Source organism: Lontra canadensis, unplaced genomic scaffold (genome assembly GCF_010015895.1).
Source record: "Lontra canadensis isolate GAN:19392208 unplaced genomic scaffold, GSC_riverotter_1.0 scaffold5, whole genome shotgun sequence".
Lineage (NCBI taxonomy): Eukaryota > Metazoa > Chordata > Mammalia > Carnivora > Mustelidae > Lontra > Lontra canadensis.
Genome location: NW_022630999.1, coordinates 13,540,351 through 13,564,690, shown reverse-complemented (window position 1 = coordinate 13,564,690; position 24,340 = coordinate 13,540,351). Strand labels below are relative to the sequence as shown.

The 24,340-nt window shown below is 36.3% G+C and overlaps 1 protein-coding gene across 1 annotated transcript in view; it reads right to left on the bottom strand.

Annotated features, from left to right (window-relative positions):
* Positions 1 to 22,604: 22,604 nt before the first annotated feature.
* NDUFS4 (NADH:ubiquinone oxidoreductase subunit S4) overlaps positions 22,605 to 24,340 on the bottom strand; it is a 110,953-nt gene continuing 109,217 nt past the window's right edge. The window contains exon 6 of the mRNA XM_032851463.1: positions 22,605 to 22,651. The gene's annotated coding sequence lies outside the window, so the exon portion shown is untranslated. The remainder of the gene's footprint in view (positions 22,652 to 24,340) is intronic.

Sequence of the window (24,340 nt, the reverse complement as noted above, 5' to 3'; positions counted from 1 at the left end):
TCACTGACCTTTTCTCTGTCTGCTAAAATCATTATATGAGCCCCTCTGGTTTTTATTCTGGTCATTATACTTCTCAAGTATTTTTGCTTGGTTCTTTTTCTTTTACTTTCTTTTTTTTTTTTTTTAATTCCATCTCTTTATTAATATTCTCTATTTGGTGAGTGATTATATTTTTGTTTAATGTATTAAATATGGATTCCTTTTGTTGTGGAATATATTTATAGTAGTTGCTTTGAAGTCTGTTAACTCTAACATCTTGGTGTCCCCAAAGGCAGTTTCTACTGATTGATCCCCCCCCAACCCCGTGTATGGGGTACAATTTTCTGTTTCCTTGCTCATCTCCTAATTTTTTACTGACATCTGGACAATTAAATAATAGAGTATAGCAATTCTCAGTTCTTATTCTGTGTTCCCACTCCAAGTTTTTTGTTGCTGTTTTTTGTTTCTTTCTTAGTGACTTGATTGGACAAAATTTGTGAAGTCTGTTTCCTCTGCAAGTGTGTAGTCTCTAATGTATGTCACTGCTCATTTGTTTTCCTTTTTCCTTTTTAAGCTTCCTAGACATTACCCCAGGTCAGCTTAACATAGTGGTCAATGATTCGTCAGAGGTTATGTTTAAGCCCACTGAGCCAGGAATGCTTCCACTCTGCTGTTGGATCTGTTTATAGTGTGTGGACTGCTATCAAAGTTCAGGTATCAAAATTACAAGCCTGCCGCATGTTCAGCCAGGGACCAGTAACTTCTGTTAATTGTGTGTGCAGTCTTGCTCTTGTTGGTACAGCTTTTCAAATGACCAGGGATGAATGTGGTCTTAGCAAGGCTTTCTTTGGCTGTCTCTTTCCCTAAATCTCCTGCTTAAATTTCTGATAATGCAGTTTTGTTTGCCTTTACTAGTAGCATAGAAATGTTAGCTTTCCTTGATTATCTTTTGCTGATCTCTACTATTCTTAGCAGTGTTCCTGGGCATGACTTTTCCTATGTTCTACTTCAAATACAGTTAACCCCTTTAGGCAAGACCAGGCAGCTCCCAGTCCTCATAATACAACAGAACCTCCACAACACGGGACTAGAGCCATGGGTGTGGAGATGGGCACCACTGGTCCTCCCAACCTGCCCAGCCTTTCCTGGAGTGGAACCTGTGAAGAAGGATGGGAGCTGTCATTTCTCAGAAGCTGCCTTACCCATACATAAAATTTCTACAACATAGAGATAGGGATGAAGGGAGCAGCCCCTGGCTTCAATGACACAGACTCCTACTTTTCTTAGTGAGATACATAGATTTTCCTGAGCAATTGCTTCTCAATTATTGTATGCCCTTAAATCAGTTTCCAGAGACTTTTTAAAAAATATTAATTCATTTATGTATTTATCTTGTTTCACCACTTTTTCTCAGAGGAGGAGATCTGTTAAGCTTCTCATGTAAATATTTCAGAAATTCCACTGCCTAATCAAATCTTGACTATGATGGTTGCAAACTACTGATTTTCCAACTTAAGCATTCCTTCCAAATTGACAGGTTAGCACTTGGCATTCTACTATAAACAAGAACCCTTTGTTCTCCTCCCTTATTTACCTGTATTATCACTATGGATTCATGAGTTGCCATTCTTTTCCCTAGCGCTTTATACTTCATTAAAATGTACTTCATAATTTTTCAGCGCAATTTGTCCAAGATTTGACCAGTGGGGTTCTTTTAAGCTGAATTCGTCATTGTTATATATCATTTTGTTGGAATGTTTTCTTACTTTCTGATATACCAAGATATTTTAGACTCATCTTGTATTTATTCTGGCCCAGTGCTGGGCTTATTTCTTTTTTGCCCTAGTAGATTTTATTAACAAAAGTTATTACAGATCAAATTCTCAATAATAAGTATGCTCTCTGATACTGGAGTATATTGATTCTTGCCCTTCAATGGGCAAAACTAGGACATTTCTGTACATATAAATATACATGTATATATACACACAGATACATATTTAGAAATCATGAGTTTACATTAATATTGCCAATTCTAATTCATCCCCACAAAGTTGATTCTTGCCTTTCCTTATTCTATATTTGTATGTCCCTTCTTCCTCAATGAAAACAATATATTTATTCATGTATTTAATCTTATGATATATCCAAATTTTTTTCAGAATTTGATTTCCCATACCACTACATAAGACAATTCAACCAAAAAAAAAGGTTTAAGGATATGCTTTGAATTCAACCCAACCATTCCATCCCATCCAAGACTGTGGGTATATAATCAAAAACTATGTTCAGCATAACTTGGTTAAATTTGTTCTTTTTTTCTCCCTTCAGTGTGATTATGGTTTTCATTTACCCATTTAAAGAGATTCATTGTTTTCTGGTTTTCTCTTCTTTTTACACTAAAGGATATATTTATCCTTTATACTTGTTGCTTCAATAAACAATGTCTGCTAAAAACCACTCCATGTCAGTTCATACAAATTTTCCTCACTCTTTTTAACAGCTGTATAATACACAGTTCTGTGAATGTCCCATACATCATTCATTCAATTTCCAATACCTAGATATTTATTTAATTTCTAGTATTTTATTACAATTAAAACTGTGATTAAGAAAGTTGGGCATATGTATTTTTGTATTTATTGGAGCATATCATCAACGTAAATTCTCGTTAAGTATGATTATTGAGTCAAAGAACACATATACTTGAGTAGTTTGTTCGTTGTTGCTGAATTCCTCCTCATAGGGGTTATACAATTTATCATTCACAGCAATGCAAGTGTGTCTATTATTACAAAGCCTTATCAACAAAGTATATTGGCTTTTGACTTTTTGCCTATTCAGTGTGTGAAAAATGGTAACTCAAGATACTTTTTAAAAAAGACTGGGGCACCTGCGTGGCTCAGTGGGTTAAAGCCTCTGCCTTCGGCTCAGGTCATGATCCCAGGATCCTGGGATCGAGTCCCGCATCGGGCTCTCTGCTGTGCGGGGAGCCTGCTTCCCTTCATCTCTCTCTGCCTGCCTCTCTGCCTACTTGTGATCTCTGTCTGTCAAATTAAAAAACAAGCAAGCAAACAAACAAACAAACAAAAAAAACCTATGTTAAAAAAAGATTTTATTTCATTGACAGAGAAAGAGAGGGGGAACTAGCAGGGGGACTGGCAGGGAGAGGGAGAAGCAGTGTCTCCCCACCAGGCAGGGACCCCCATGCAGGACTTAATCCCAGGACCCTGAGATCATAACCTGAGCCAAAGGCAGACACTAATCTGACTGAGCCACCCAGGCACCACTCACAAGGTAACTTTTAATTAGCATTTTCCCTTTTCTTGGATTAAAGTTATATTTTTACATAAGTTTCAGGGCCATTTTTGTATGTCTCAATTCACTGTTCATGACATTTGACCATCTTTCTATAGGAGTTTTGTCTCCCACACTGCACCCCCGCCCAGTTCTTTAAAAAGCCTTAGTATATTAGGGATTCTTCCTTTAACTGATAAATGTTGCAAATATTTTTTCACTTTATTTGCCTTTCAACTTTGCTTATAGCGTCTTATCATTTCAAAGATTTATATTTTTATATAGTCAAATTTGTCAATTTCTTGGGTTGCATCTGGGATTTGAGTTATAGTTAAAAAGCCTTGAATCATAGCTAAAAAGACAAATAATAACCAGTTATAAGTTAATAGATAAGAGAACTCTGTAATAGCAATAAAGAAGATAAAAGATAAAATACTTAGGAGTAAACTTGATAAGAATTGTCTAAGATTTTCATGAAGAAAATTATAAAACTTATATTCATGAATGATAAAAATAGACTTATCTATTATAACTAATAACTCATTATTATTTGTATATATAAATGTTACTGATTTTTTCACTGTGGTAAGAAATACAACATGAAATTTTTCATCTTAACCATTTTTAAGTGTACAATTCAGTAGTGTTACATATATTCACTTTATTGTGAAACAGATCTCCAGAACTTTTTCATCCTGCAGAACTAAAATTCTATACCCATTAAATAATTCCCCACTCCACAGCAACTGCTATTATAGTTTTTCTCTGAGTTTGCCTACTCTAGATAATTCATATAAGTGCAATCACATGATATTTGTCTTTTTATGGCAAATACTTAGCATAAAGTCCTCAAGGTTCATCTGAGCTGTAGCATGTTAGAACTTCTTTCCTTTTTAAAGGTGAATAATCCACTCTGTGTATACACCATGATTTGTGAATTCATATGTGAATGTACTTTTGGGTTGCTTCAACCTCATGGATATTAGGAATACTGTGGCTATAAACACGGATATATAAATGTGTCTTCAAGACCCTATTTTCAGTTCTTCTGAATAGATACCTAGAAGTGAGATTGCTGGGGCACCTGGCTGGCTTAGTCAGTGTAGCATGTAACTCTTGATCTCAGCGTTGTAACTTCAAGCCCCACATTAGGTATAGAGATTACTTTAAAAAATTAAAAATAATTTTTTAAAAAAGATTTTATTAATTTGTTAGCACAAGCAGAGGGAGTGGCAGGCAGAGGCAGAGGGAGAGGAAGAAGCTGGCTCCCAATGAGCAGGGAGCCCAAGGCAGGGCTCTATTCCAGGGCTGTGAGATGATGACCTGAGCGGAAGTCAGACACTTAAGCAACTGAGCCACCCACGTGCCCCTAAAAACATTTTTTTTTAAAGTGAGTGGTGCCTGGGTGGCTCAGTAGGTTAAGCATCTACCTTCAGCTCAGGTCATGATTCCTAGGTCCTGGGATGGAGTCCTACATAAGACTACTTGCTCAGGGAGGAGCCTGCTTCTCCCTCACCTCTGCCTTCCCCTCCCCATGCCCACTCCCACCCCCACTCCCCTCTTGTGTGTGTGCACGCACTCAATCTCTCAAAAAAAAAATTTTAAGTGACATTGCTGAATGATATGGTAGCTCTATTTTTTTAATTTTTGAGGAAAATTTTACATTTCCACCAGTGATGCACAAGGGTCTCAATTTCTCCATATCCTAACCGACATTTGTTATTTTCTGCATTTTTTTGTTTGCATATTTTTAACAGCCTGAAATCATAATAGGTTTAAGGTGATGCCTAACTATGGTTTTGCTTTTTGTATTTTTCTAATAATTAGTGATATTGAGCATATTTTTATACGTTTCTTGGAATTTTGTATATCATCTTTGAGTAAATGTCTATTCAAGTCATTTGCTCAGTTTTAATTAGGTTATTTGATTTTGTGTCACTGAGTTGTTAGTTTTCCTTTTAACTTTGTAGTTGTTTCCCTAGAGTTTTCAATATGCATTTTTGCTCACTAGGTCCACTTTCAAATAAAACTATACAGTTTCACATGAAGGTTAGATAGTTTGTAACAGTATTACAATTTCTCCCTCCTGTCCCTTATGACGTTGCTGTCATTCATTTGATTCATCTATGTGTCATAATCGATTACCCAGTACATCGTTACTATTTATTACTACTTTAAACAGTTATCTTTTAGATCAATTAAGAAAAGAGAAATAAAGATTTTATTGTACTCCTAGGATACTTGTCTGCTTCTCTGTTTCTCTAATATTTGTGTATATGGCCAAATGGTCTCCACAAGTCTAGTTAACTTTTGTTACTATACATAGTTACATTTTTTTCTGGTGGTGAGAACTTTTAAGATATCTCTTAGCAATGTTCAAATATGTAATACAGTTTTATTGTCACTGTAATATACATTACATCTTTATGACTTACTTATTTGTACCTTTATTATTTTTTTATTTCTTAATTATTTTTATTATTTGTACCTTTTAAACCTATTCACCCATATTTCACCCACCTCTCCCCGCCTTGCCATTGAAAACCACCGATTTGTTTTCTGTATCTATGAGCTTGTTTTTTTTTTTTTTTCCAGAATCTACATATAAATAAGATGGTATAGTACTTCTTTAGCATAATGGCCTCAAGGTCCATCCACATTGTTGGAAATGGCAAGATGCCATTCTTCATGTCTAAGATCTGTTTCTGCTTTTCCTGTCTATTTGGGTGGGGTTTTTGTTTTGTTTTGTTTTGAAGAGTCCACATATAAATAAAATAACATGGTACTTGTCTTTCTCTGACTTATTTCACTTAATATAATAGCCTCTAGGTCCATGCTTGTCATTGCAAATGGCAAGGTTTCTTCTTTTTTACAGCTAAATAATATTCCCTTTTATATTTATACCATGTCTTTATTTCCTTTATCCATTCATCTATCAGTGGTCACATAGGTTGCTTCTGTATCCTGGCTATTATAAATAATGCTGCAATAAACATGGAGATACACATATCATTTCAAATTGTTTTCATTTTCTTAGGGTAAATATCTAGTAGTTGTTACTAAATCATACAGTACTTTTATTTTTAATTTTTTCAATAACCTCCATACTATTTGCATAGTAGCTACATTTACATTTCCACCACTAGTACATGAGGGTTCCTTTTTCTTCACATCCATGTCAACACCTGTTATTTCTTGGGCACCTAGGTGTGGCTTAGTCATTAAATGGCTGCCTTCAGCTCAGCTCATGATCCCAGGGTCCTGGGATCGAGGCCCACGTTGGGCTCCCTGCTTGGCAGGAAGCCTGCTTCCCTCCTTTTGCTCCCCTCCTTGTGTTCTCTCTCTCTCTGTCTCTCTCTGTCAAATAAATAAATAAAATTGAAAAAAACAAAACAAACAAAAAAACCACTTATTTCTTGTCTTTTTGATGTCAGCCATTCTGACAGGTGTATATGGTATCTTGTTGTGGTTTCGATTTGCATTTTCCTGACAATTAGTAATGTTGGGCACCTTTTTATGTGTCTCTTAGCTGTGTGTATATCTTCTTTGGGAAAATGTCTATTCAGGTCCTCTGCCCATTTTTAACTGGAATGTTATTATTATAAATTATAGAGATTTTATTTATTTATTTGATAGGGAGAACAAGCAGGGGGAGTGGGCGAGGGAGAAGTAGGCTCCCCGCTGATCAGGGAGCCCAATGCAGAGCTTGATTCTAGGACCCTGGGATCATGACCTGAGCCAAAGGCAGATGCTTAACCGACTGAGCCACCCAGGTGCCCCTTAATTGGATCATTATTATTGTTATTATTGGTATTGAGTTGTATCAGTTTTTATATATTTTGGATATTAAACCCTTATTAAATATATCATTTGCAAATTACTTCTCCCATACAGTAAGTTGATTTTTTGTTTCATAGATTGTTTCCATTGCTGTGGAGCAACTTTTTATTTTGGTATAGTCCCAATTTTTTATTTTTACTTTTGCTGCCCTTGTTTGAGGGGACATATCATATGTTCCTGAAACCAACGCCAAAGAGATGATTGCCTATGTTTTCTTCTAAGAGTTTTGATATTAGGTCTCACATTTAAGTCTATAATCCATTTTAGGTTCATTTTTTATGTATAGTTAAAAGCAAATTATCCAACTTTTTTTTTTCTTTTTTAAAGATTTTATTTATGTATTTGAGAGAAAGAGAGAGAGAGAAAAAAGCAGGATCCTCATTTCCTCACTAAGCAGGGAGCCCAATGTAGGACTCAATCCCGGGACTGTGGGATCATGACCTGAACTGAAGTCAGATGCCCAACCAGCTGAGCCACCCAGGAACCCCTAGTTTCATACTTTTGCATGTAGCTGTCCAGTTTTCCCAACACTACTTCTTGAAGAGACTGTCCTCTCTCTATTGTATATTCTTGCCTCTTCTGTCATAGATTAGTTGACATAATAAGCATAGGTTTGTATCTGGGCTCCTTATTCAGTTCTGTTGACCTGTGTATCTGTTTTTGTGCCAGTACCATACTGTTTTGATCATTATTACTTTGCAATACATCTTTTTTTTTTTAAGATTTTATTTATTTATTTGACAGAGATCACAAGTAGGCAGAGAGGCAGGCAGAGAGAGAGAAGGAAGCAGGCTCCATGCCGAGCAGAGAGCCCGATGCGGGGCCTGATCCCAGGACCCCAGGACCATGACCTGAGCCGAAGGCAGAGGCTTTAACCCACTGAGCCATGCAGGTGCCCCACTTTGCAGTACATCTTGAAATCTGGGATTGTATCTAATTTTGTTCTTTCTCAAGACTGCTCTGGCTATTCAGATTCTTTGGTGGTTCCATACAAATTTTAGGATTATGTGTTCTAGATATGTGAAAAATGCATTGATATTTTGGTAGGGATTTCACTGAATTTATAAATGGTTTATGATAGTATGGACATTTTAACAATATTTTTCTGATCCAGGACCATGGTATATTTTTCCATTTTCTTTGTGTTGTCTTCCATTTCTTTCATCAATGTCTTACAATTTTCTGAATACAGATATTTCAGCTCCTTGGCTAATTTTACTCCTGGGTACTTTATTCTTTTTGAGTGAAACTGTAAATGGAATTATTTTCTCTTTCAGCTATTTTGTTATTAGTGTATAGAGATGCAACAGATTTCTGTGTATTTATACTGAAACTAATGAATTCACTTATTCATTACTTCTAACGGTTTTTGGTTGAGTCTTTAGGATTTTCTCTAGTATTAAAGCATCTGCAAATAATGACAGTTTCACTTTTTCCTTACCGATTTGGATGCCTTCTATTTCTTCTCTGATTGCTGTGGTTAGGACTTCTAGTAGTATATTGAACAAAAGCAGGGAGAGTGGACATCTTTGTCTTGTTCCTATCTTAGTGGGAACACTCTCCATCTTTGCCCATTAAGTACAATATTAGTTGTGGGTTTTTATCATAAATGGTTGTTGAATTTTGTCAAAGGCTTTTCCTGCATCTATTGAGATGACTGCATGGTTTTTACCTCGATTTGATTTATGTGGATACTACATTGATTGGGGAAGGTTGAAATATCCTTGCATCCTTAAAATAAATCCAACTTGATAATGGTATATGATCCTATTAATGCATTATTGAATTCAGTTTGCTAATGTTTTGTTAATAATTTTTGCATCTATGTGCACCAGAGATACTGACATGTAATATTTTTTTTTCTTTTTTTAAGTAGGTTCCACATCCATTATGGAGCCCAAAATGGGACCCAAACTCATGACCCTGAGATTAAGAACCTAGCTAAAATCAAGAGTCAGGTGCTTAACCAACTGAGCCACCCAAGGACCCTAGCCTATAATATTCTTTTCTTCTGGTTTCTTGTCTAGTTTTGGAATCAGGGTAATGTTGGCCTTGTAAAATGACTTTGGAAATATTCCCTTTTCTATTTTTTTGAGAATTTGGAGAATGATCAGTATTAATTCTTCTGAATGTTTGGTAGAATTCACCAGTGAAACCGTCTGGTCCTGAACTTTTATTTGTTGGGAGGTATTTGATTCCTGACTCAATCTCCTTACTAGTAATAAATGTGGTCAGTATTTTTCTTTTCTTTTCTTTTTTTAATGAATCACTCTTGGCAGGTTTCTAAAAATGTATTCATTTCTTCTAGGTTGTTAAATTTATTGGCATAAAGTAGTTGTAATAGTCTCCTACAATCCTTTATATTTCTCTGAAGTAGCTGTAACACCTCTTTCATTTTGATTTTATGTTCTTTGGTGAATGTAGCTAAAGGTTTGTCAACTTTTTGTATCCTTTCAAAGAATGAGGTTTTAGTTTCACTGATCTTTTCACTGATCTTTGTTTTTTTCAGTCTCTATTTAATTCATTTTTATTTTGATTTTTGTTACTTTTATTCTACTAACTTTTAAATTTGCTCTTTTTTTTTAGTTCTTTGAGGTATAAAGTTGGGGGTGGGGTTTATTTGGGTTGCTTTTGGATGGAAAGTTCCTTGTATATCTGTTTAAAATCTATCTAGTCTAGCCAAGATGATGGAGGAGTAGGAGACCTTAGTTTCATCTGGTCCCAGGAATGCAGCTAGATAGCTATCCAAGCACTCTGAACACCTGTGAACTCAACCAGAGATCTAAGAAAAGCATAGCTGCAACTCTACAAATAGAAAAGCGATCACTTTCTGCAAGAATGACAAGATAGAAAAACTCAGCTCAAAGAGAACAAGAGGCAGTACTGACTGTCAAGGACATAATCTGATATAAGGAAAGTGTCAGAAGTAGAGTTCAGAATAATGATTATAAATAGTCGGGCTTGAAAAGAGCATGGAAGACACCACAGAATTATTTTCTGGAGAAATAAAAGAACTAAAATCTAACCAAGTCAACATCAAAAAGCCTATTAATGAGACACAATCAAAAACAGAGGCTCTAACTGCCAGGATAAATGAGGCAGAAGAGACAATGTGATACAGAAGACAAAATGATGGATAATAAGGAAATGAATAAAAAGAGAAACAGCTACTGGATCATGAGGGGGAGAATTCAAGAGATAAGTGATAGCATAAAGTGAAACAATATTAGAATAATTGGGATCCTGGAAGAAGAGGAAAGAGAGGGGCAGAAGGTATACTGGAGCAAGCTATGTCCCTCACCTGGGTAAAGAAACAGACATCCAAGTCCAGACATGGGGACCCCCCCTCAATTCAGTAAAAATGGATCAACACTTCAACATATAGCAGTGGCACTTGCAAATCTCCGAGGCAATGAAAAAATCTTGAAAGAAGTTTGGGACAGAGGTCTATAACCTACAAGGGTAGAAACATTAGATTGGCAACAGACTTATCCACAGACCTGGCAGGCCAGAAAGGAGTGGCATGATATACCCATGGTGCTAAATGAGAAAAATATGTAGGCAAGAATATTTTATGCAGCTAGGATGTCATTCAAAATAGAAAGTGAGATAAAAAGCTTCCAGAAAAGGCAGAAACCGTAAGAATTTGTGGTCACCAAGCCAGCCCTACGAGAAATATAAAAAGGGATCCTTTAAGCAAAGAGTGAGCCCAAAAGTAACAGAGTTCAGAAAGGAAGAGAGACAATATACAGAAACAGTGACAGTTCAGGTAATACCATGGCACTAAATTAATATCTTTCAATAGTTACTCTGAATGTAAATGAGGTAAATGCCCCAATCAAAAGACACAGTCTATCAGATTAGATAAAAAAGCAAGAACCATTGATACGCTGTCAGCAAAAGACTAAATTTAGACATAAAAGACACTTCCAAATTAAAAGTGAGGGGTTGGAAAACCATTTATCATGCTAATGGACATCAAAAGAAAGCTGGAGTGGCAATCACTATATCAGACAAATTAGATTTGAAACCAAAGACTGTAATAAGAGATGAGGAAGGACACTATGTCATACTTAAAGGATCTATTCAACAAGGAGATCTAACAAGTGTAAATATTTATGCCCCTAACATGGGAGCAGGCAAATAAATGAGCCAGTTAGTAACAAAATTAAAGAAACACAGTGAAAATAAAACAATAATTGTAGGGGACTTTAATACCCTCATCACTGCAATGGACAAATCATCTAAGAAGATCAACAAGGAAACAAAGGCTTTGAATGACACACTGGACCAGATAAAATTCACAGATATATTTGGAACATTCCATCCTAAAGCAACAGAATACACATTCTTCTTGAGTGTACATGGAACATTCTCCAGAATAGATCACACAGTGGGTCACAAATCAGGTCTCAATCAGTAACAAAAGTTTGGGATCATTCCCTGCATATTCTCATACCACAATGTTTTGAAACTGGAACTCAATCACAAGAGGAAATTTGGAAAGAACTTAAATACATGGAAGCTAAAGAGCATCCTACTAAAGAATGAATGATTCAACCAGGAAATTAAAGAATTAAAATTCGTGGAAACAAGTGAAAATGAAAACATAACTATTCAAAACCATTGGGATGCAGCAAAGGCAGTCCTAAGAGGAAAATATATAGCAATACAAGTCTTTCTCAAGAAACAAGAAAGGTCTTGGAGTGCCTGGGTGGCTCATTCAGTTAAGTGTCTGCCTTCGGCTCAGATCAGGATCTCAGGGTCCTGGGATCAAGCCCCATGTTGGGCTCCCTGCTCAGTATGGAGTCTGCTTCTCCCTCTACTCTCTATATGCCACTCCTCCTGCTTGTGCTCTTTCTCTCTGTCAAATAAATTCTTGAAAGAGAGATGTAAAATACACAACCTAACATTACAGCTAAAACAGCTAGAGAAAAAACAGCAAATGAAGTCTAAGCCCAGCAGGAGAAGAGAAGTAATACAGATTAGAGCAGAAATCAATGAAATAGAAACCAAAAGAACAGTAGAATAGATCAACAAAACCAGGAGCTGGTTCTTTGAAAGAATAAGATTGATAAACCCTTGGCCAGACTTATCAAAAGGAGAAAGTACCTAAATAAAATAAATCATGAATGAGAGAGTAGAGATCACGACCAACACCAAAGAAATACAATTATAAGAACATATTATGAGCAACTATATGCCAACAAATTGGGCAATATGGTAGAAATGGATGCATTCCTAGAGACTTAAAGCTACCAAAACAAACAGGAAGAAAGAGAAAAACTGAACAGACCCATAACCAGCAAGGAAATTGAAGCAGTAATCAAAAATCTCCCAACAAACAAGAGCCCAGGGCTGGAAGGCTTCCCAGGGGAGTTCTACCAAACATTTAAAGAAGAATTAATACCTATTCTTCTGAAGCTGTTTAAAAAAAAAAAAAAAATGGAAGGAATACTTCCAAGCTCTATGAGTCCAGTATTACCTTGATCCCAAAACTAAAGACCCCACCAGAAAGAACTACAGACCAATATCCCTGATGAACATGGTTGTCAAAATTCTCACCAAGATACTAGCCAGTAAGATCCAACAGTATATTAAAAGTATTATTTACCACGACCAAATGGGATTATTCTGAGCTGCAAGGGTGGTTCAATGTCCAAAATCAGTCAACATGATTTTAATTAAATTAATAAAAGAAAGGACAAGAACCATCTGATCCTCTCAATAGATGCAGAAAAAGCATTTGACAAAGTACAGCATCATTTCTTGATTAAAACTCTTCACAGTGTAGGGAGAGGGTACATACCTCAATATCATAAAAGCCATCTATGAAAAACGCACAGCAAATATCATTCTCAATGGGGAAAAACTGAGAGCTTTTCTCCTAAGGTTAGGAACATGGCAGGGATGTCCACTATCACCACTGCTGTTTAACATAGTACTAGAAGTCCCAGCCTCAGCTGTCGGATTACAAAAAGAAATAAAACATATCCAAATTGGCAAAGAAGAAATCAAATTCTCACTTTGCAGATGACATGTTACTCTATGTGGAAAACCCAAAAGATTCCACCCCCAAATTGCTTGAACTCCTACAGGAATTTAGCAAAGGCACAGGATATAAAATCAATACACAGAAATCAGTTGCATTTCTATGAATTAACAATGAGAAGAAAGAGAAATTAAGGAGTTGATCTCATTTACAATTGCACCCAAAACCATAAGATACCTAGGAATTAACCTAATCAAAGAGGCAAATGATCTGTACTCAGAAAACTATAGAACACTCTTGAAAGAAATTGAGGAAGACACAAACGGAAAGACGTTCCATGCTCATGGACTGAAAGAACAAATATTGTTAAAATGTCTGTGCTACCTAGAGCAGTCTACATGTTCAATGCAATCTCTATCAAAATACCAGCAACTTTTATCACAGAGCTGGAACAAAAAAAACCCTAAAATTTGTATGGAAACAGAAAAGACCCCAAATAGCCAGAGGAATGTTGAGAAAGAAAACCAAAACTGATGGCATCCCAATTCTGGACCTCAGGCTCTATTACAAAGCTGTGATCATCAAGACAGTATGGTACTGGTACAAAAACAGACCCATAGATCAGTGGAACAGAGTAGAGCCCAGAAATGGACCCTCAACTCCATGGTCAACTAATCTTTGACAAAGCAGGAAAGAATATCCAATGGAGAAAAGACAGTCTCTTCAACAAATAGTGTTGGAAAAATTGGGCAGCCACATGCAGAAGATTGAAACTGGACCATTTCCTTACACCATATACAAAAATAGACTCAAAATGGATGAAAGATGTAAGTGTGAGACAGGAATCCATTAAAATCCTAGAAGAGTAAACAGGAAATAATCTCTGACCTTGGCTGCAGCAACTTCGTGCTAGACACGTCTCCAAAGTAAAGGGAAACAAAGACAAAAATGAACTATTGAGACTTCATCAGGATAAAAAGCTTTTGCACAGCAAAAGGAAACAGTCAGCTGTTTCCTTGGTGGTTACTCTAAGGCTTACATATAACAATTTATAACAGTGCATTTTAATCTGATAGCAACTTAAGTTGAATGCATTCTAAAGTTCTATGTTTTTACTCTCCCCTCCCAGGTTTTATTTTTTGGTGTCACATTTTACATCTCTCTATCTTGTGTATCCCTTAAATAATTATTGTAGTTACAGATATTTTTACAACTTTTGTCTTTAGCTTTTGACATTCTAATTATAATGTATCTTGGTGTGGGACCCTGGGTTCATCTTATGTTTGACTCTCTGGACTTCCTGGATCTAGATGTCTGTTTTCTGCTTTAGATCAGATAAATTTTCAGGCATTATTTCTTCAAATAAGTTTTCTACCTCTCTCTCTCTCTCTCTCTATCTCCTGCTGGGAGCCCTATGATGTGAATATTAATCTGTTTGGTTTTGTCCTACAAAACCTTAAGCTATGTTCACTTTTTTATTTAAAAATTTTTTTTTTCTTCCTGCTCTGATTTTCTTCTGCTTTATCTTTAGAGGGATTGATCCTCTCTTCTGCTTCATCTAGTTTGTTCCTGAGCTCCTGTAGTCTATTTTTCAATTTAGTCATTATATTTTCATCTTCATGACTTCTACTTGGTAGTTTCTTGAATTTTCTCTGTTGAAATTCTTACTGTTCATTCTTCTCCTGAGTTCATTGAGCATTATGACCATAATTTTGGACACTTTATGTGATAAATCCCTTACCTCTGTTTCATTAAGGACTTTTTCTGAGGTTTTATCCTGTTCTTTCATTTGTAACATATTTCTCTGTGTTGGTTTCTGTACATCAGATAAAATAACCACCTCTCCCAGTCTTAATGGAGTGGCCTCATGTAGAAAATGGCCCCCATCATTCAACTGTACCCCAGCATATTGTTCTCTCTCAAACCTTTGTGATAGTCTAAGCAAACTACATAAAAATACGCACGCACACACACACACACACACACACACACACATATGTGAAATTATTTAAAGATTTTGTCAGAGAGAGCACAAAGAGGGAGAGTGGAAGGCCAAGCAGACAGAGGGAGAAGCAGACTCCCTGCTGAGCAAAGAGCCCAATGTGGAACTCATCCCAGGATCCTGGAATCATGACCTGAGCTGAAGGCAGATATTTAACTGGCTGAACCACCCCAGGCATTCCCAGACTATTTTATTTTTAATGGCTCCAAACAGATGAGGTTGTTCCAGGACTTTTATTTTTTATATATGATCTACCTTTTGGCATTTGGCTTTTGTTGTCATCTTTGTTGGAATTCTCTCCATATACTTCTTTGAATTGTGTAACTTAAAGCAGAATACAGTGTGTACTTTCTTCTTTAAAATTTTAACTGAAGCAATTCTTCAGTTTATTCTTTGTTTAATACACAATGAAGCTGCATTATTTACTCCCCAGGGTCCTTCCCTATTGTTATATATTTACCTAATTCATATTTAGCTATGGTCCTTTCTGAAATTCTCCTTTTCACCACTAGCAATTTTCTTTCTTTTCTAATGTTCAACCACTCTGTCTTGCATTTGTATGATTTATAATCCCCAACTGTACTCCACTGCCATTTGTAAGAAAGCATCCTTTAACTATGGCATATATTATTTTAGATTCACACGGAAATCCCTAAGACTCATTTGATTATTTTACATCTCCAAGATGTTTCCCTCCATTTAATGATTGTAAACTGGTATCAAGACTAATTTTGTTTGGTTTTCATATCTGTAGGCTTTACTTTAAAGGGTATTAACACTTTCAGATTGGCTGGCTCATGTTTTTGCCAATTGTTCCCATAACTACATGAAAATACCCTAGGACATCACTCTTACGGCAGGCCCAGAGTGCATGAGCCAGGAGGCAGGACTGCCTCCACCTTGATTTCAAAGTGCAGTACCAGCATACCAATGAGTGAAAACTATGGGAGTAGGCACCTGGAAGAGCCCTGGGGAAATAACCTTCATACCATGGAGAAGTGTAGTATGGGCATAACCACTGCGAAGAGCCACAGGTGGGCGGGCCATGCTCTCTGAACTGGCTGGGGGAAAGGGGGGATGTCATACCACTAGATCTGGAATGTAGGACCTCCACCCAGTGGGTCTGGTGGGTAAAAATTCCAGCCAAAGAGAATTATCCTTAAACCTTATGGTTTAATATTTCCCTTGGGACCGACACAAGGCCTTTTATCTTTTCTATCTCTCCTTTTTGGAATTAAATGCCTGTGTCTGTTCTGGAAGCCTATTATTTGGTTTCGCAGGTTTACAGATAGAGAATAATTTGCCTCAGGATGAATTATATCTTGACTCTCACCCCTATTTGATTTAGAGGTAGATGAGACTTTAGAGGTGAAAATGGTTTAAGACTTTTAGGGCTGTGGGATGGAATGAATGTATTTTGTATACAAGAACATAAATTTTGGAGGTGTGGTAGTGGAATGTTATGTAATGAATGTTTGTGTCCTTCCCACCCAAATTTATATGTTGAAACTCTAACTCCTAACATGATGGTATTAGGAAGTCAGGTTCTTGGAAGGCAATTAGGTCATGAGTTATGAAAGGGATTTCTAACCTTATTAAGAGCCCAGAGAACGGTCTCATTCCTTCTGACATGAGGACACAATAAAAAGACAGCGGTCTATGAATTAAGAAGTAGGCCCTCAGCAGGACCTGACCATGCTGGCACCTTGATCTCAGACTTCCAGCCTCCAGAACCATAAGAAATCAATGTTTATTGTTTATAAGCTATCTATTTTGTGGTAATTCATTACACCCATCTGAACTGACAAAGACAGCAATGTATGATACAGACTCCTAACATCAAATACAGAGTCTACAATGCAACTATTCATGAAATCTATCACTGTTTCAAAAAAAAAAAAAAAATTTCACCCCAAAGAACTGTTTAAAATTATAAAGATAGACTAAGTTTCATCTTGTGACTATCTTCTTTGACTTTAGACAAAACATAATTTCCTCCATTTATACATACTTTATTATTCTAAGGATTATAAATTCTTCATATTCAAACTCTTAAAGTTTTAGAAGCTGATAATTATGTACTGATAATGAAAAATGTCAGCAGATACTACATTGTAACCTATTATTGTTAGCATTTTTCTCTGGAGATTTAAGAGTAACTTTGAGTTAGATATTAATAAACCTAACCTGTATCACTCTGTACCAGTATATTATTTTATTGATTTCCCATAAAATCATTAATTAACTCATATATTTACAACAGATCAGTTAAGTCTTGTTCTTAATTATAAACACATTTAAAAGTTAAACTGTGTATTATTTTACTTTAGTCCTACTCCTGTCTGTAGGCATCCTGCTTTATCTATCTCACCTGGCTGGCTCAGTTGGTCAAGCTTATGTATGTCAGGGTTGTGTTTGAGCCCCACGTTGGGTATAGAGATTACTTAAAAAAAATCTTGGGATGCCTGGGTGACTCAGTCGGTTAAGAGTTTGCCTCCAGCTGAGGTCACGATCTTAGGGTCCTGGGACTGAGTACCATATTGGGCTCCCTGCTCAGAGGGGTGTCTGCTTCTCTCTCTGCCTGCTGCTCCTCCTGCTTGTGCACACTCTTTCTGACAAATAAAATCTTTTAAAAAGAGCAACTTATATTTAAAAAATCAAATCTTAAAAAAAAGCAGTGGATTTCTGTATATTAAATTAGTTTTAATATGTATATTTTTTGGTGGAGTCTTTAGACTTTTCTATATATAGTACCATGTCATCTGCAAAGGTACAGTAACAGTTTTACGTCTTCCTTACAAATCTGGATGACTTTTCTTGGCTTTAAGCAGGCCAAACTTTATCATAGTTTTATCAAAATGGTCATGTGACTATTCTAGGGAGCTTTTCAAAAGGAGAGACAGTGTGAAGCCTCATTGTGATAGGAAGACTGGTTTTACAAAATTATGTAAGTTACTCCTTATTTCCACAAGATTCAAGTAGATCCATTACTATCTTTGAAGGTCCTTCTAAAATGGAAACATTCACATACACACTGAGAACTATGTACTGCCAAAAAGACTTGTCAGAGAATTTGGCAACTTAGTGAGGTAGTTCTGGGACACTTTTCACGGCTTTATTTCCCCATGTTTTGGGTTCTCTGGGTGGGTCCTAAATGTAATCACAACATCCTTACAAAGGGCAGAGAAGGTAACTGGACCTGACTGAAAGATGGTAATGGGACAACTAAAGCAAAATGTTCCTGGCTTTGAAAATGGGAGGTTGCGGCTACAAGTCAAGGAAGTCAGCTCTAGAACTAAAAAGGAGCAGGAAATGGATCCTCTTCTAGATCCTGCGGAAGGAGTACACTTGCCAACACCTTATTTTTGGTCCAGTGAAACTGATTTTGGAGTTCTGATCTCTACAACTATGGAATAAATGTGTGTCCTTTTCAGCCACCATTTGTGGCAACTGTTACACCAGTCATAAGTAACTAATACAAAGACTAAATAGCCTTGTACTTACTAGCAGAGCCACATTTTTTTAACGAAATCCCATCCAGTTTTCTTCAATTTCCTGTTGATAATGATCCTAAGCACCTAGCAACCTATAAGGATGTATGTAGTCTGTTAGCTTTATTAGACAAACCTTTTAATTAAGAAAGAAGGAAGAAAAATCCTACATTGCTACGTTGGCCTCCTCTATTCCTTGTTTGCCACCCCTTCCTCTTTACCAGAAATATTTTTCCTAAGGGATTATCCTTGACTTCTCTCTTTTTCTCATAATCCTGTACTTGTCAGTCTACTCATTGATGAAGCTTGATTACTATATAGCCAATTCTCTTGGCCCATCTGGTAATTTCCAGACCTATATTTCCAATGGTCTGCTGTAAATATTCAGCTAGGTAACTCACTGGCATCTTGCATTCAGTATAACTAGAAATGAATTCATCTTCCCAAGATAGATTTATAAACAGAAAACCAAATCACACCAGGAAATGGATGCTTCATCAAATAAAGCATGTTAAGAATTTTGTTTTGTTTTGTTTTACACAAGAATGGAAACTAGAGGAGTATCTGATTTTGGAAGTTTTGCAGATGTCAATTTTGAGTAATATTTTTCAGCATTTCTCCTCTTTACTTTGTTCCACATGGACCATCCTTATGGACAAGTGACTACAGGAATGGAAAATCTGTATTTGGGCTATTCTGTATTTGGATTCTGACAAGACAATTTCTCAAGTATCAAAAACCTTGTATATATGGTTGATTATATCAAATGCTCACAGATCACGAACCTCACAAAGTGCTGCTTTGACATGACACTGATGTTTGTTTTCATGTCTAAATCAACTTTATTGAGGTAAATTTACATATATTAAAATGTACTTATTTTAAGTACAGAACGTAATGGAGTACTTTCTAAGGTACAGTACATATAGTATGTACTATAATACAAAAGAGTACATATAGTATGCTTCCTTTTGTATAAGAAAGTAAAAATATGAATACAAATATATTCACTTTTGCAAAATGAAATGTGGGAAGGATAAATCAGAAAATAATAAAATTGGTTAAATTGCATGGAGTAGGTAAGAATGGGACTCCTCAGACTAAGTACAACTTCTTAATACAATTTGCCTTTTTTTTTTTTTTTAAAGATTTATTTATTTGATGTGGGGCGGGGGTGGGTGGGAGGCAGGCAGAGAGGGAGGGAGACAGAGTCAGGCAGACTCTGCACTAAGCATGGAGCTGATGTTGGACTCAACCTAACAACCCTGAGATCAGGACCTAAGCAGAAACCAAGAGTCATATGCTTAACAAACTGCACCACCCAGGTTCTCCTACAATTTTGACTTCTGAGCCAGAAATTTTACATATTCAAAAAAGAAATCAACAGGAGAGCCTGGGTGGCTCAGTCACTTATGCGTCTGCCTTCAGCTCAGGTCATAATCTGAGGATCTTGGGATGGAGCCCAGCATGGGGGGGGGGTTCCTGCTCAGCAGGGAGACTCTTTTCCCTCTGCTTCCTTCCCCCTGCTCATGCTCTCTCTCAAATAAATAAAATCTTAAAAAAAAAAAAAAGCAACAAGAAAAAAAAAATCACAGATGAATACTAAGCAACAAAGAAACCTAATCTACTTGAAAACCGACAATGTAAGAATGAATTCAAGTAACGTGGACCACAATACTCTATCTTCTCTGTAATTTCTTTCTGAAAGACAAGAATTGTGAAGAAACTTAATCTTGCAGTTTGCTACTGATACATTAGAGATTTTAAACCAATTCTGTGTGTATTGTAGGACAGAATGAATAATGCACTGATGTTAGGTACAAGGATTCGCACTGTGAGAGAAGGCTCATAAAACATGAAGTGGGGTGCAGGGTGCAGAGGAAGAACTCTGAGCTACAAGAATGAAATAGGAAGTTATCATCAAGATGACGATGGTGGTGTGTGTGTGTGTGTGTGTGTGTGTGTGTGTTGGACAGTGATCTTATGTGCTTCCAGAAGTGATTGAGAATATAAAATCACTAATTACTGGTTAGTGTTCGGTTACTGATTACTTGGTTCAAGTGGCACATATCAGAATTCTCCATCATAAGATTCCTTTTATCTCTTTTGGTTAGGATGTAATTTATGGGTTGATATTTGAAATTGCATCAATTCTGTTTTCCAGCAGTTTCACCAAATTGTTTTAGTATTCTTTGGATTGCTACCAAAATGTTTAACCTGAATCTCACCATGAGGAAAAAATGAGAGAAATCCAAATTGTGAAACACTGTATGAAATGACTAGCCTGGATTCTTCAAAATTGCCCAATGTCATGTAAGAAACAAAACAGCAGGTGAACTGTTCAAAATTAAAGGAGACTAAATTCAATGCAGGATTACTGAGTGGGCCCTGGATTTTAAGAAAATCAGGGCAAAGAACAATATCGTAGCAATTTCACAAACATCTGAATATTAAACTGTACCAGTGATCAATTTTTTTTATTGTGATAATGTTATTGTGGTAAATAGAAGAATGATGTCCTTTTTTTTTTTTTTTCTTTTAAAGATTTTATTCATTTGACACAGCACAAGCAGGGAGAGCAGCAGGCAGAGGGAGAGGGAGGAGCAGGCCCCCCCGCAGAGCAAGGAGCCTGATGTGGGGCTCCACCCCAGGACCCTGGGATCATAACCTGAGCCAAAGGCAGATGCTTAACTGACAGAGCCACCCAGGTGCCCCACGAATGATGTCTTTTTTCAAGAGAGACATACCCCAAAGTATTTAGAGATGACATCATGATGTATGCACCTTACTTCTATATGAAAGTTATGTGCAAGAAGGAAAGGAAAACACTTGTGACAAAATGTTCACTAGTATATTTAAGAGAAGGGTATATGAATGTTTATTTTCAACTTTTATTGTTTTAATAATAAAAATTTAGGGAAAATTCTAGTGAGAAGGACTTTAAAAATATTACCAGTGACCTTTAGATTAAGGAGAAAACCTATTAAGTTATAATACATTAGTATCACATATCTTTGTTGGCAAACTTTATTCTCAAAATCAGCATGATGTGCTTCCTACCATAATGAAATCTGGATTCTTTTTGTTAAATTGGTAACTGGAGACAGTGAAGCTTTTCATCAGGTTCCCAGAATTGTCAAATTCCAGCATTCAGTTTTCTCTGCCTAAATCTAGACCAACTAGGACCAAAGCACAGATGTAATTATTTCTATATTTCTGGGTGATCATTAGATCACAATTTAGAATCTAATCTTTTTTTTTCTATTTTGGGATTTAATTTTCATTATCCATATAGATTTCCTATTTATCTTTCAAAGAAATCCAATGTAATATATAATTAACTTTTTCCCAATTTTTGAAATTTATGGGAGATTATTTAGGATGAAACACAAGACTGTTTAAAAAAAAACAAAAACCTGGGCGCCTGGGTGGCTCAGTGGGTTAAAGCCTCTGCCTTAGGCTCAGGTCATGATCCCAGGGTCCTGGGATCGGGCCCCGCGTCGGGCTCTCTGCTCAGTGGGGAGCCTGCTTCCTCCTCTCTCTCTCTCTCTGCCTGCCTCTCTGCCTACTTGTGATCTCTGTCTGTCAAATAAATAAATAAAATCTTTAAAAAAAAAAACAAAAAACCTGACTCCTAAAATTTAAAGAAAAATAACATTTAAAAATAACTCTCCAGAGGCATTTGCCTGGCTTAGCTGGTGAAGCATGCAATTCTTGATATCAAGGTTGTGGGTGTGAGCCCCATGTTGGGTATAAAGATTACCTAAAATCTTTAAAAGTGGTAACTCTTTAGTGCTTGCTGCAATTTTTAGTTGAGTGTAAACATCATTGACTCAAGCAGCTAGACCTGAGTTCCAGTAAATAACCACTAACAATTTCAAAGACATAGTAACTGAAAACCAAAAGAGAGCTTTGGTTTGTAATCAAACTAAGCATTGTTTATTGAGTTTTCCCATGAATGAGCCTTTGCGTAAGACACTGAGAAAGAAGCTATAATTCTTACTCTTCTACTCTTCTCATTTACAGTATGGCTGAAGAGATAAGTTCTATCTGTAAAAATATAAAAGCGAAAAATCTGAATGTTCAAAAAAAAAAGTTAAATTGACCATTAAATATCCTGTTATAGAAAAATGTCATGGGAAAACCTACTCAGTTAGAAAGTGATACAATTCAATTTCCTTTTAAAAAACGTATGTACAGTATTATTATAATTTGTTTTATAAAAGCAACGTATGTATATATAGGGAATAGAAAAACAGTACTAGAAACATACTAACTGTGGTTGTCTTGAGATAGGAGGAATTTGTGATTATATTCAACTTTAAGACTTCTACGTAGATTAAGTATTTCTGCAACACTTCTGTAATCAGAGTACAAATATTTTATTAGATTTTGAGAGAGAGAGCCGGGAGAGGAGCAGGGGTGGCGGAAGCATCTCAAGCAGACTCCATACAGAGCGTGGAGCCTCACTCGGGGCTTAATCTCATAACCCAGAGATCATGATCTGAGCCGAAATCAAGAGCTGGACACTCAACCAACTGAGCCAACCAGGCGCCTCTAGAGTACAAATATTTTAAAGAAAGAATTCTAAAACATAGTTTAAAATACAAAGTGATATATGCTTAGCACCAAATTGTCCTGTAGGTGAGTTCTATGAGACCAGTCTCATAGGACAGGAGTCCTCAAAGATGTCTTTCTACAAGAGACAGAATTTCTACACAATGTGTTGCAGTTTCCCCTACATGACAAAGTAAGTGCTCAGCAAGCAGTTATTCTGATTATACCATTTGATGTGCACCTATCCCATTAGGTAAATACCTCCATTTTGGAGATGAAGAAATTAAGATTTGGAGAAATTTAATTAACTTTATAAGGATCACTAAGTTAGTAAGTGGTTGAACCAGAATTCAAGCCCAAGTAGCCTAAATCAATCTTCTTTACTCATACAAAATGACTAGCAATTGCTGGTAGAATATAAGCTCCCACTTTAGGTCTACAAGAAACATGAGAGCAGAGATTTTCCAGTCTTGTTCCACTGTAACCCCAGGGTGTAATGTAGTATATAACATAGTATATAGCACAGTAAAAACTTCTGTTAATGAACAGATCACCTTTTTGTCACTACAGTTTATAATCGAAAACTAAGTAACTCGGGTTCAGGTTCAGTCAATAAAGGCAATAACTTGAGATCCACAATCAAAATGATAGCACCCAAATTTTTTAAAATAGTGGAAAAAAGTAAAACAAATTTGTGTTGACAGTACACTTTAGTCTACTTGTAGACTGTGTTTTGGTAATTGTCTTTTACATACAGGATCCCTTAGCATCAAAACATAGGTTATAAAAATAAGAGACATCTAGGTTATTCTTTCTTTTCAGATTTGTCATACGTACCCCAAAAGGAAAAAATTTCAAAAACAATAAATGATGCTAGTCTTACAGAAATTAATTAGAAATTATACTAAATATGAACATAAAAGTCACTCCATTGGCAGCACCTATAGAGTAATGAGAAAGATGGAAACAACCTAGAAACAGAGGTGCACTGATTTATTATGCAAATTAGGACCAGATAGTACAAAAGAACAATACTGACTTTTTCAGCCAATGCATGAGGTTGCCTAGGAAGCTAGTTCTAGTTCTAGTGCTATGTTGTATTACAAACCAAAGTGAAGATGAAACAGTCTCTTTTGGAAGAAAACTTGCTCGTGTTGCCTTACTGTATGTGATACAAACAGG